Here is an 11629-nt window from a genome sequence, read left to right as displayed (position 1 = left end):
CTGGTGTGTTGGCATAACCAGGACTTGCTGATGTTGGAGAGTTTGGTTCAGATGCTGCCATATTGCCTAGATTTCTGTTAGTAGCGTTCCTGGGTTTGCCCTTTGCCATCTTGTTCTCTGGAGCTAATTGGTCTTGACTCCGACTGGTGTTTCAGCCTCCTGAGAGGCTCTAGGGCTATTTCTGCAACACTGGAGGGCAGGGTTTCCCCTGTTGCTGATTGCTGACGTGCTTTCCTCCTCTTGGGTGCCCTTGCAGCCCTAGTGTTCTTTGCCTCAGATTGTGTCTGTGAGCCAGGAGGTGCCCGTTTGCTCCTTCAGGGAGTGCTGAGGCTGTAAGCTGCAGGGACCTTTTCTGCGTGCTGATCTCTCTGCTGGGCAGCAGAACTCCCAACCGGGTTGGTGCACACAAGGCTAGCCTAGCTGCTCAGGCCCTGAGTCTAGGCAAAAGCCTGGCAGGCCAATATTGGAGCAAAGTTCCCCTCAGCTGTGGGTGTTAATTGGGTGGGTCAGGTGGCTAGGATGGTGGCCTGTGCGAGTTCCCTGAGAGTGCTGGGAGAGTCTGCTGGGCTAACAACCTCCTGGCTGGGTCAGCACACAGATGGCCCAACTAGCAGCCCAGGGCCTGGGGGCAGTCCAGGGCCTGACCGTCTGAGACCCCTGCTATGTCCGCCTCGGGCTATGCCTGTTAGCTGGTTTGGTTTTGCCTGCTAGGTCTCTCTGGCTTCCCGTAGGCAAAATGGCGGTGGTGCGCAAACGGGCCCGGATAAACAACCTCCTGGCCGGGTCGGCACACAGATGGCCCACCGAGCAGCCCAGGGCCTGGGGGCAGTCCAGGGCCTGACCGTCTGGGACCCCTGCTATGTCCTCCTTGGGCTATGCCTGTTAGCTGGTTTGGTTTTGTCTGCTAGTCTCTCTGGCTTCCCGTAGGCAAAATGGCAGCGGTGCGCGCCGGCCCGGGCAAACAAGCTCCTGGCTGGGTCGGCACACAGATGGCCCACCGAGCAGCCCAGGACCTGGGGGCAGTCCAGGGCCTGACCGTCTGAGACCCCTGCTATGTCCGCCTAGGGCTATGCCTGTTAGCCGGTTTGGTTTTGCCTGCTAGGTCTCCCTGGCTTCCCTTAGGCAAAATGGCGGTGGTGCGTGTGCAGGCCCGGGAGGAAAAAAACCTCCTGGCCGGGTTTGCACCCCGGTGGCCCCCCGATCAGCCCCCCGATCAGCCCAGGGCCTGGGTGCAGGCCAACGCCCGTCGGGCTTAGACCCCCGCGATGTTGGTCTCGGGTTATATTTGCGTACCTCAGTCTGATTTCTCTGGCGACCGAGAACCAATATGGAGCCCTCGTAACTGACTGGCGGGAGGCAGAGTTCTGATGTGGCTTCTGTGTGGTGAAAGGCACTGTAAATCCGCCGCTGCTTGCAGCCTGGCTGGCCAGCGATTGCCAGTGGTCGTGGGCGCCGGGTCTGCCTGGACCCTGTCCGCTTGGTTCTACTGCTGATGGCCCTTCCTCTGGACCAGCCGCTGCTGCTGCTGCTGCTGCTGCTGCTGCCCGTCACCTGAGTTTTTGATCTTAGCCATTCTTATTGTTGTGAGTTAGAATCTCAGGATTGTTTTGATTTGCCTTTACCTGAGTACTAAGAATGTTGAAAATTACTTTAGGGGCTACTTGGCCATTCGAGTTTCCTCAGTTGAAAATTCTCTGCCTAGCTTTCTAACCCATTTTAATAAGGTTATTTTGTTCTCTGGAATCTACCTTTAAAAAATAGATATTTTCTATATTTACATTTCAAATGTTATCCCCTTTTGTTTCCCCTCTTAATACCCCCTCTCCCATCCCCCCTACCATTGTTCACCAAAACCCTCACTCTTACTTCCCTGACCTGATATTCCCCTGCAATGGGGCAACAAGCCTTCACAGGACCAAGGGCCTCTCTTCTCATTGATGTCCAACAAGGCTATCCTCTGCTACATATGCAGCTGGAGCCATGGGTCCCTCCATGTGTACTCTTGATTGGTGGTTTATTCCCTGGGAGTTCTGAGGATACTGATTGTTTCATATTGTTCCTCCTATGGGGCATCAAACCCCTTCAGCTCCTTGGGTACTTTCAATAACTCCTCCATTGTGGACCATGTGCTCAGTCCAACAGTTGGTTGTGAGCATCTACTTTTGTATTTGTCAGGCACTGGCAGAGCCTCTCATGAGACTGCTCTATCTCCTGTCAGCAAGCACTTGTTGGCATCCAAAATAATGTCTGGATTTGGTAACTATATATGTGATGGATCCCCAGGTGAGGCAGTCTCTACCAGAGGACTCAGCTATACCCCTCCTAGACATGTACCCATAAGATGGTCCAAAATGTACTAAGGACACATGCCCCACTATGTTCATAGCAGCCTTATTTATAATAGCCAGAAGTTGGAAAGAACCCAGACGTCCCTCAAAAGAGTAATGAATATAGAAATTGTTGTACATTTATACAATGAAATACTACTCAGCTATTAAAAACAATGAATTCATGAAATTCTTAGGCAAATGCTTGGAACTGGAAAATATCATCTTGAGTGAGGTAACCCAATCATAAAAGAACTCACATGGTATGCACTCACTGATAAGTGGATATTAGACCAGAAGCTTGGAATACCCCAATACAATTTCCAAACCACATGAAGCTCAAGAAGAAGGAAGACCAAAGTATGAGTACCTCATTCCTTCTTAGAAGGGAGATCAAAATACACATGGGAGGAAATACAGAGAGAAAGTTTGGAGCAGAGTCTAACTTCTTAATTTCTTCACAAATATTCTGAATAACACTTGTAAGGTTAGTGCCTCCCCAAAAATGTCAGGCTTGGGCACATTACCTCCTGCGGGACTACCAGGGTTCGTGGGTATGGATTTTCCTTAGTTTACACAAATTCCAATGATATACACTTTGGAAACGATGGTTTGTAAGGGAAAGTGACTCACATTATCTGAGTTTCCCACATATTTTCCCAATTACAGGAAATATATGTAATAAAAACACATCTATATTGAACATTTGCAGACTTTTCTCTTTCATTCCCTATATAATACAATACAGCCATTTATATATAACACACATTATATATTATATATCTAGATGTGATTTAAAGTATGTGGGAAGATGTATGCAGGTTACATGCAAATAGTGTGCTATCATAGACAGGACTTGAGCACCTGGGAACTTTGATATTTGCAGAGATTTCTGAAGCCCATACTTGACAGGAATAAGCATATGAGGTTGTCCCCAATACAGACTGAACAGGATGAGATGGTATCAATTAGTTCTAGCAAATCACTAGAGTAGGTCACACAGTGGGCTTCCAGTGAATAGGTATGTGATGGGATTGAGCCTTTAGAGGAAATATGTTTGCAATTCCTTGCAAGGTTGGTAGAGCCCAAGCCTGTAAATCCTGGAGAGACCTGTGGGAAGATCTGAGGAGGCAAGTTCTGGAGATGAGGGATGGAGGGATTGGGGAGGAAGCAAAGTCTCCTTTAGTTAAGGTGGACATTCACCACTCTCTACACACATTTGAATTTGCTTCCTGCCAATCACCAATACAACTAATAAAGTGCATGTGTCTGAACAGAAAAAAAGTAAGGCTTAACTATAGGACATGGAGAGATGGTCCAGTTTTTGAAAGCACTGGTTTTCTAGAGGACTCCCACTGAATTCCCAGAACCCACATGGCAGCTCACAACTGTAACTCTAGTTTCAGGGAAATTACTACCTGCTTCTGAGCTCTGCAGGCACCAGGCACCCATGTGGGACCCACACATATATGTGAACAAAGCACTCATATATATAAAAAAATTTTAATGATGTCTCATGAATTTTAAAACAAACTAAAGCAAACCCAAACGAGAGCATGAATTCACAATCTTTTTATTCTTTTTTTTCTTCCTTCCTTCTTTCCTTTTTTTTAAAGTGTGATCTCATTTCCCAGGAGTTTCTCAAAATCACTATTTTTCTTTTTTTAAGTTTGATTTTTATGTTTATATGTGTGTTTTTTGTTTATGTAAATGTCACATGTATACAGGTTCCCACAAATACTGCAAGAGGATATTAGATCCCCTGGAACTATGGGCAGTTGTGAGCTGCTCAATATTGTTGTGTGGACATGAATTCTCATCCTCTAGAAGAGCAGCAAACATGCTTTACCTACCCAGTGATCTCTGCACTCCCACAGACAGATTATGTAGTTATGGTTAGCTTTCAATTTCTGATCCTCACATATCTACATCCAAAGATCTTCCTGTACCATCATGACCAAAAGAATGAAATCTCTTGCAAATCTGAAATAAATTTATTAAGAGCAATAAGAGCAGGAAAGAATTATATTTTCTAAACAAGTCAAGCATAATGGAAGAAAGTTAGCACTAGATTCTCCATAAAAATCAGAAACCATTTATGATACATATATTCATTCCCCAACTGTTTGTGTGTGCTGTGTGTGTGTACACATGTATACATAGTGTATGTATTTGTATGTGTGTGAAAGCTGAGTTAAAGTTTTTAATAGTGAACCCACTTCTTGTGATGAAAGCTTGTGATCCCAGCAGTACAAAGGAGGCAGGAAGATTCAGGATTATCTTTAGTTATGTAGCTGTTTGAGGCAAGGCCCTGAAATACCTGAGACTTTGTTGTGAATATCCCTGGTCTTATATTTTGATGCTAATTCTACTCCTGGGAGGGTCTGCAGATGAGGAGTTAATCACATATACAGGTATCTTGTGAACCTTTTCTGCACCTTAACATTTCAAATAAAGACTAGAGCTGGTGACAGAGCAATAGGAGGGAATGTGGAGCTGAAAAGTTTTGGGTATAGAAGAAAAGGATGAGGGTAGAGGATTAATGGAGGAGTAGAGAGGATCAATGGGGGAGGAGGTAGAAGGAGAATGGAGAGAAGCACGTGGCTTGGAGAAACCACAAGTTATATGGGATGTCAAAGATGGGAATAGAGTAGTATAGTAGAAGATCTGTCCAATTGAGGTGTGTAGCTTGTATTCCAATTAATTGAGTTGTGATTTTTTTAACCAGGCCTTTTTGGTTTGGATATTTACCACAAAAAATGGTGCCCCACATTGGTCCTCATCTGTGGGGGAAAATATTAAAAAAGTAGACCTGCCAACTCTCTGAGGGCTCTGACCATGGTCCTGTGTTCCTGCCACCAACTACACTCTGGAGCTGCTGGTCTCTAGGCCCACAATCTCTCTGGCCCTGTGGGGCTATAGGGCCTCTGCTGGGCCATCTCACTAGCAGGGGACAACCCCCCCCCCAAGTTCCTCTCACGACCACACTACCACCCAATGATCTGCCTCCTCACCATCTAATTACTCAGTAGAATCAAGACAATTAAATGCTTAATTATCCGGATCAGGTTTATGCATCAATAATATCACAATTTACAAGATGCCAACACAGTAATCTAAGAGCCAGTTGATAATGTTAATACCTCTAACCTTATAAAAACATAGCTATTTGTGGTTGGTAAATGCCATACAGGTCACGTCTGAAGCCATCTCATTTCTCAGCTCCTAGTGTTCTTGGTGCTCTCAGGAAGTATCTAACCTACATCTGCAGCTTACACAGCAGAATGTCCTACCCTTTACACAGTCCTCCAAGGCCCTTTACTTCATTCTTTTCAATTCATCCTTGTTAGCATAGTAAGTTATGATGCCATCTAATAGATACCTTACCTGCAAATGCTTATGTAGCTAGGAAACTACAGATCTGGAATGTAGACCCAGCTATCAGGGATCGGTCATGAAGCACCAGCTACTAAACTACCCAGAATCTGTTAGTTCTGGTATTATTAGGTTTTCTATAACACAAATAAACAAATATATCACTTCTAAAGCATTGGTTTTAGTGTTTTTTTATTTTTTGCATAATTCGTAATCTATTAAAACCAAAGGAGATTCAATTTTATTTTGAAATATATACTTTATCTTTAACTTCCTTTTATGTACCCTCTAAAAACACCTGGTCCCTTCCTCCTTTCTTCCCCTTTTTCTTTCTTTGTCTCTTTCATTCTTTCTTTTTCTTTCTTTCTTCCCCACCTCTCCTACCTTCCTTCTTTCCTTACTTCCTTCTTTCTTTTAATATCTCTCTTTCCTTCCTTTCCTTAGTCCTTTTTCTGATACAAAGATAATATTTACTTATGCATTGCAGTAAATAGGCAGCTAATCGAGTGCCCCTGTGAAACTGCATAGATAGTAATTCAAGGCCCTTTTTTCTCTGAACATAACGGTCATTTTGACCTATAGCAATTTCTACCTACAGAAGCTCATAAGTAAATCTAGATCTCTTGCCCCAAGCTCACTCTCATTCCAACATTCTGTTGCTGTTGCTTACCTATTTTTTTCTGCTTTCTCTTTTTTTCTTAATAGATAGTGGCTTACCACAGTGCAGACCAGTCTGGAACTATGATAGACAAGTCTGGTCTCATATTCCTGATAAACTTCCTATCTCAGCCTCAGAAATATTGGGATTGCACACATGAACGACCATTGTCAACTTGAAATAAAGAATTGTACTTTCTCTTAAAAATACAAAAAGATACATAATGGTTGAACATAAACCAATAAATGCAGTCCAGTACATAAGCAGACTTAAGGACAAAAACCATATGATCTAGGATTCTTTTTTAAAAATCAGACTCTCCTTCATTATTTTAAAAAAACATTCAGGAGAGAACAGAAATACAATAAGCATATCAACATATTATTACCTTAATATATCATGTCAACAAAATAATTATATGAATTTACCCCAAGCCCATAAAAAACACCAACATATAGAGAAACTTGAAGCAATTCTAGTAAATCAAGAACAACACAAGATTGTCTACCCTCTCCATACCTATTCAATATAATACTTGAAGTCTTAGCGAGGGCGATTAAAAAAATGGATTGTGGGGATACAAATAAAAAGATCATGGGGAAACAAATAAAAATATTATGGTGATATAAATTGGAAAGGCAAGAGTCAAGATATTCTTATTTGCAGGTGATATGATTGTATACATATATGATCCTTAAAGCTAAGTAATGCTTACAGAGATGTTCAACAACTTTAGGGATCAAGGGAATAGAAATCTAAAGTGGTTTAGTATTATTTTTTACACAAGTCAGAATAGCCAAGAGGAACAACAGATATGCTATCTCATGCTAGCACCTTGGAAAGCAGTGTAGCAGTTCCTCAGGAAGACAGGAATCATTCAGCTCAAGGTTCAGTTATACCAATTTTATGCAAATACCAAAGGACTCTATATCCTATTATGTATTGGGAGATGCACTCATTCACATGTTTATTGCTGCTCTAGTCATGATTGACAGAAATTAGAAGCAAACTAGAAATCTGTCACTGGATGAATAGATATAGAAAATGTGGTACACTTGCACAGTGGATTACTCTGATGTTAATAAAATTAAATTAGAAAATTTAAAGTAAATGGATGGTTCTAAAGAAAAAAATTCTTAAGTAAATCCAGAGCCAAAATGATATAGGTAGTGTGCATTTGCTTAAATATGAATCATACCTTTTAAGTGTTTGATAAACAAGCCACAATCCATGTAACCACAGAGGTGAGGTAAAGAATAAGGAACTAACGAAGAGGGAAGAATAATCCAAGGAGGAAAAAGTAGAAAATAGCGTTATGGGTGGGTGTATATGGGGACTGGATGTAAAGAATAAATAGAGATAGAGAAGGAACAGGGAGAGCAGATAAGTGCCTATGGGGAGGGACAGTTAAAACTATGGCCATTTGTGATGTCATATGAAAACCTAACACAGTAGAATTATATATATATATATATATATATATATATATATATATATATATATGTATAAGAAATCAAAATGGAATCACCAAATAAAGGCCAAAATATATCCCCAACTAGATATCACTGAATATTAAATGAAACCCCAGTGATAAGAATGTGTTGCATGTAAATGAGTTGTTGGCCAAAAGGGACACATGAAACCCCACAAACAAACAACCTAGGCTATTGAAAATGCTGTTTGTTTTCCACAAAACAATGGTAATTCCCTATTGATGATGAAAATGCCTACATAAATAATTGAACCAGAAGAAATCAAGCTGGTGCTTAAATATAAACTTCACTCATACTGACTAGTGTGAATGGTACCAGAAGGCACTTCTCATGGTACCAAAGAAAGAAGGTAAATATCAATCCAGCTACAAAGCTTTTAACCTTTAATAGGAAAGTGTCTGCAAGATATACTTGTATAATAGTTTCACAAAGAATCTGAGAGCAACCAACAAATATTGTATTGATTTGAGGCCATATCTGTAGGTTGGAACCCATGGCTGACCCTTAGGCCAAGTATCTGAGACTAGATAGGCCAGTGGCCTACAGTAAACCAAATACTAATGCCTGATTCATTTACACAGCAACAAAATGACTCCTAATGTCATTCTGCTCTAATCATAGATCAGTGTCTTGCTCAACTATCATCAGAGAGCCTTCTGCAGCAGATAGGAAATAACACAGAGGCCCACATATGGACAATGTATAAAGGGTGAGAGACCTTAAAATATTCAGTCTTAATTGGGACATCTCCATGAAACGCCTCCCTCTCAGGGTTCAGAGAACTCTTCAACAGAAGATGTGGAACAACTCTAAGATCCTGGGGAATCAAAGCCTTCTAACACATCAGATCTGACTTTCATGGGACCTACCCAGGTCTAGGCCAGATTGGGTCCCATTAATGAGAGGTACTAGGTGGCAAAAGCTCCATCTCTCTCCCAGACACAATCATCAATTAGTAAACCGTTTCAAAGGAGAAATCAGTTTTCTCCAATGGTTTTCTCACTGAGTATACAAACTGTGCTTGAGTGTAGGTCCTATGCCCACCAGTAGATTGCGAGCACAAAACAAACTCAATGGCATTTTTGAAGGTTAGTAGTTTTACTTACATAATGATTTTTGATATTGTATTTTATGTATGATTTATGTTTGTGTGGGTGTATGGGTCTCTTCACCTATAGGTGTATCTTGGGCTTTATATTGTATCTATTTTTTAATTCTGAATTGCTTATTATTTGTTTTGAGTTGTGTCACTTTTTCTATTAAAAACAAAAGAGAACAAGGGTGAATTTAGGTCAGTTGGAGTTAAGGATTTGAGAGGATTTTGGAATGGAAAAAAAAAACATGAACATATACATGAAAATATATTTTATTAAAATTTAAATTTTAAATAATAAAAAAATTAAAATGAAAATGAAAAGCACATGCTTGATTTTCTGAGAAATATTTTGTACATCACATTCCTTGCAGTATTTTCTAGCTCTGCATCCAGTTCAGAGAAATGTAATAGTATATTGATTACTGTCTTTGCATCAGCATTCACAAACATGCAGATAATATTATAAAGAAAACAAATTGATGGGTTGATTATTAAATTGCACAAAATGTTTCAAAAATATTTTAATTCTGACACATTTATGGAATGTCAAATATTTAGGTAGAGTCATGGTATGCACTCACTAATAAGTGGTTATTAACCTAGAAAACTGGAATACCCAAAACATAATCCACACATCAAATGAGGTATAAGAAGAAAGGAGGAGTGGCCCCTGGTTCTGGAAAGACTCAGTGAAACAGTATTCGGCAAAATGAGAACGGGGAAGTGGAAGGGGTGGGTGGGAGGACAGGGGAAGAGAAGGGGACTTACGGGACTTTCGGGGAGTGGGGGGCTAGAAAAGGGGAAATCATTTGAAATGTAAATAAATTATATCGAATAAAAAAATATATGAACTTTGAAAAGGAAAACTTCTACGAATAAAAGTATACTGAACATATGGAAAAATAATCTTCCTTCTGTTTCTATTTTGTGGAATAGTTTGACAAGTATTTGTATTTGAAGATCTTATAGAAATCAGCACTCAAACTAAAAAAAAAGCCCTTTTGTTGTTGTTGTTATTGTTGTTGTTGTTGTTGTTATTGTTGTTGTTGTTGTGAGGTTTTTAATTACTGTTTCTATTTCCTTAGAGTTCATGATATTGTTTAGATAGTTTACCTTTTCTTGATTTAAATTTGACTAGAGCCTTCCCCTCCTTGGAGGCATGTAGAGTAGTGACAGGTGTTAGAGCAGGCCTCCTGGGAGGCAGGGTGTTCTATTTGTGTTTAGGGAAGGCCTCCTTTGTCCCTTGTTAGAGCAAACCTCCTGTGTCCCTATGTAATTGCTTCCCATGTTAGAACAGACCTCCTGGAAGACAAGCTAGCTTTGGTAACCAGGGGCCGGACATCAAGTTGATCTACCATGGGTTCAGGAAGAGGTGCAGACCAGAAGGACAATGGGGCTCAGACAGAGAGGGATAGATCCCAAGTCTGTTGGCCTCTGTAGGGGTCCATCTGGTATGGGTATTCCTTGCCTGGGGTGGGGGTGGGGCAATCTTACCAGTATTCCTAGTGTCTTAGTCAGGGTTTCCATTCCTGCACAAACATCATGACCAAGAAGCAAGTTGGGGAGGAAAGGGTTTATTCAGCTTACATGTCCATGTTGCAGTTCATCACTAAAGGAAGTCAGGACTGGAACTCAAGAAGGTCAGGAAGCAGGAGCTGATGCAGAGGCCATGGAGGGGTGTTTCTTACTGGCTTGCTTCCCCCGGTTTGCTCAGCCTGCTCTCTTATAGAACCCAAGAGCACCACCCCAACTAAAGCTCCCTTCTCTGTGATAACTCCAACCTGTGTCAAGATGACACACAAAACTAGCCAGTACAACTGACCCCTTGTCAACTTGACACACAAACACATCACTATTAAGCCTCAACCCTTACTTTGTTATTCATCCCCAAGATCTAAATTACTTTAAAAGTCCCACAGTCTTTAAATATTAAAAGTTCAACCACCTTAAAATGTCCAATATCTTTCAAATTCAAAGTCTTTTAAAAATTCAAAGTCTCTCAACTGTGGGCTCCCCTAAAATACTTTCTTCCTTCAAGAGGGAAACATATCAGGGCACAGTCACAACCAAAAGCAAAACTCAGACTCCAATGGTTCAATGTCTGGGATCCAACTCACAATCTTCTGGGCTCCTCCAAGGGCGTGGGTCACTTCTCCACCTCTGCCCTTTGTCGTACACAGTTTTGTCTTCTAGGCTCCAGCTGTCTGTACTCCACTGCTGCTGTTGTTCTTGGTGGTCATCTCATGGTACTGGCATCTCCAAAACGCTGCTATCTTCCACTGTAGTTAGGCTTCACCAATAGCCTCTCATAGGCTCTCATCAGGGTGACAAGCCTCTGCTCCTATGCATGACCCCTTCAAGTCCTGGGTCATGAATTGCAACTGAAGCTGCACCTTCACCAATGGCCTTCTGTGGCCTCTCACTGTGCCAAGAGCCTCAGCTGCTCTTCATGACCCCTTCATGCCTTCAAAACCAGTACCATCTGGGTGATTCTTACACAATACCAAGTCCAGCCACAGCAAAAATACAACTTTGGCTATCTCTGGAACACACTCTCTGCGCTCTCAGAAAACACGTCCCAGAAGATTTCACCTCAGTGATGCTGGTCTCTTCTTTTTTTATTTGATATATTTTTTATTTACATTTCAAATGATTTTCCCTCTTCTAGACCCCCACTTCC

The sequence above is a fragment of the Apodemus sylvaticus genome, chromosome X (genome assembly GCF_947179515.1).
Source record: "Apodemus sylvaticus chromosome X, mApoSyl1.1, whole genome shotgun sequence".
Classification (NCBI taxonomy): domain Eukaryota; kingdom Metazoa; phylum Chordata; class Mammalia; order Rodentia; family Muridae; genus Apodemus; species Apodemus sylvaticus.
The sequence above is the reverse complement of the archived record's forward strand: the minus strand, read 5'-3'. Positions refer to the sequence as shown.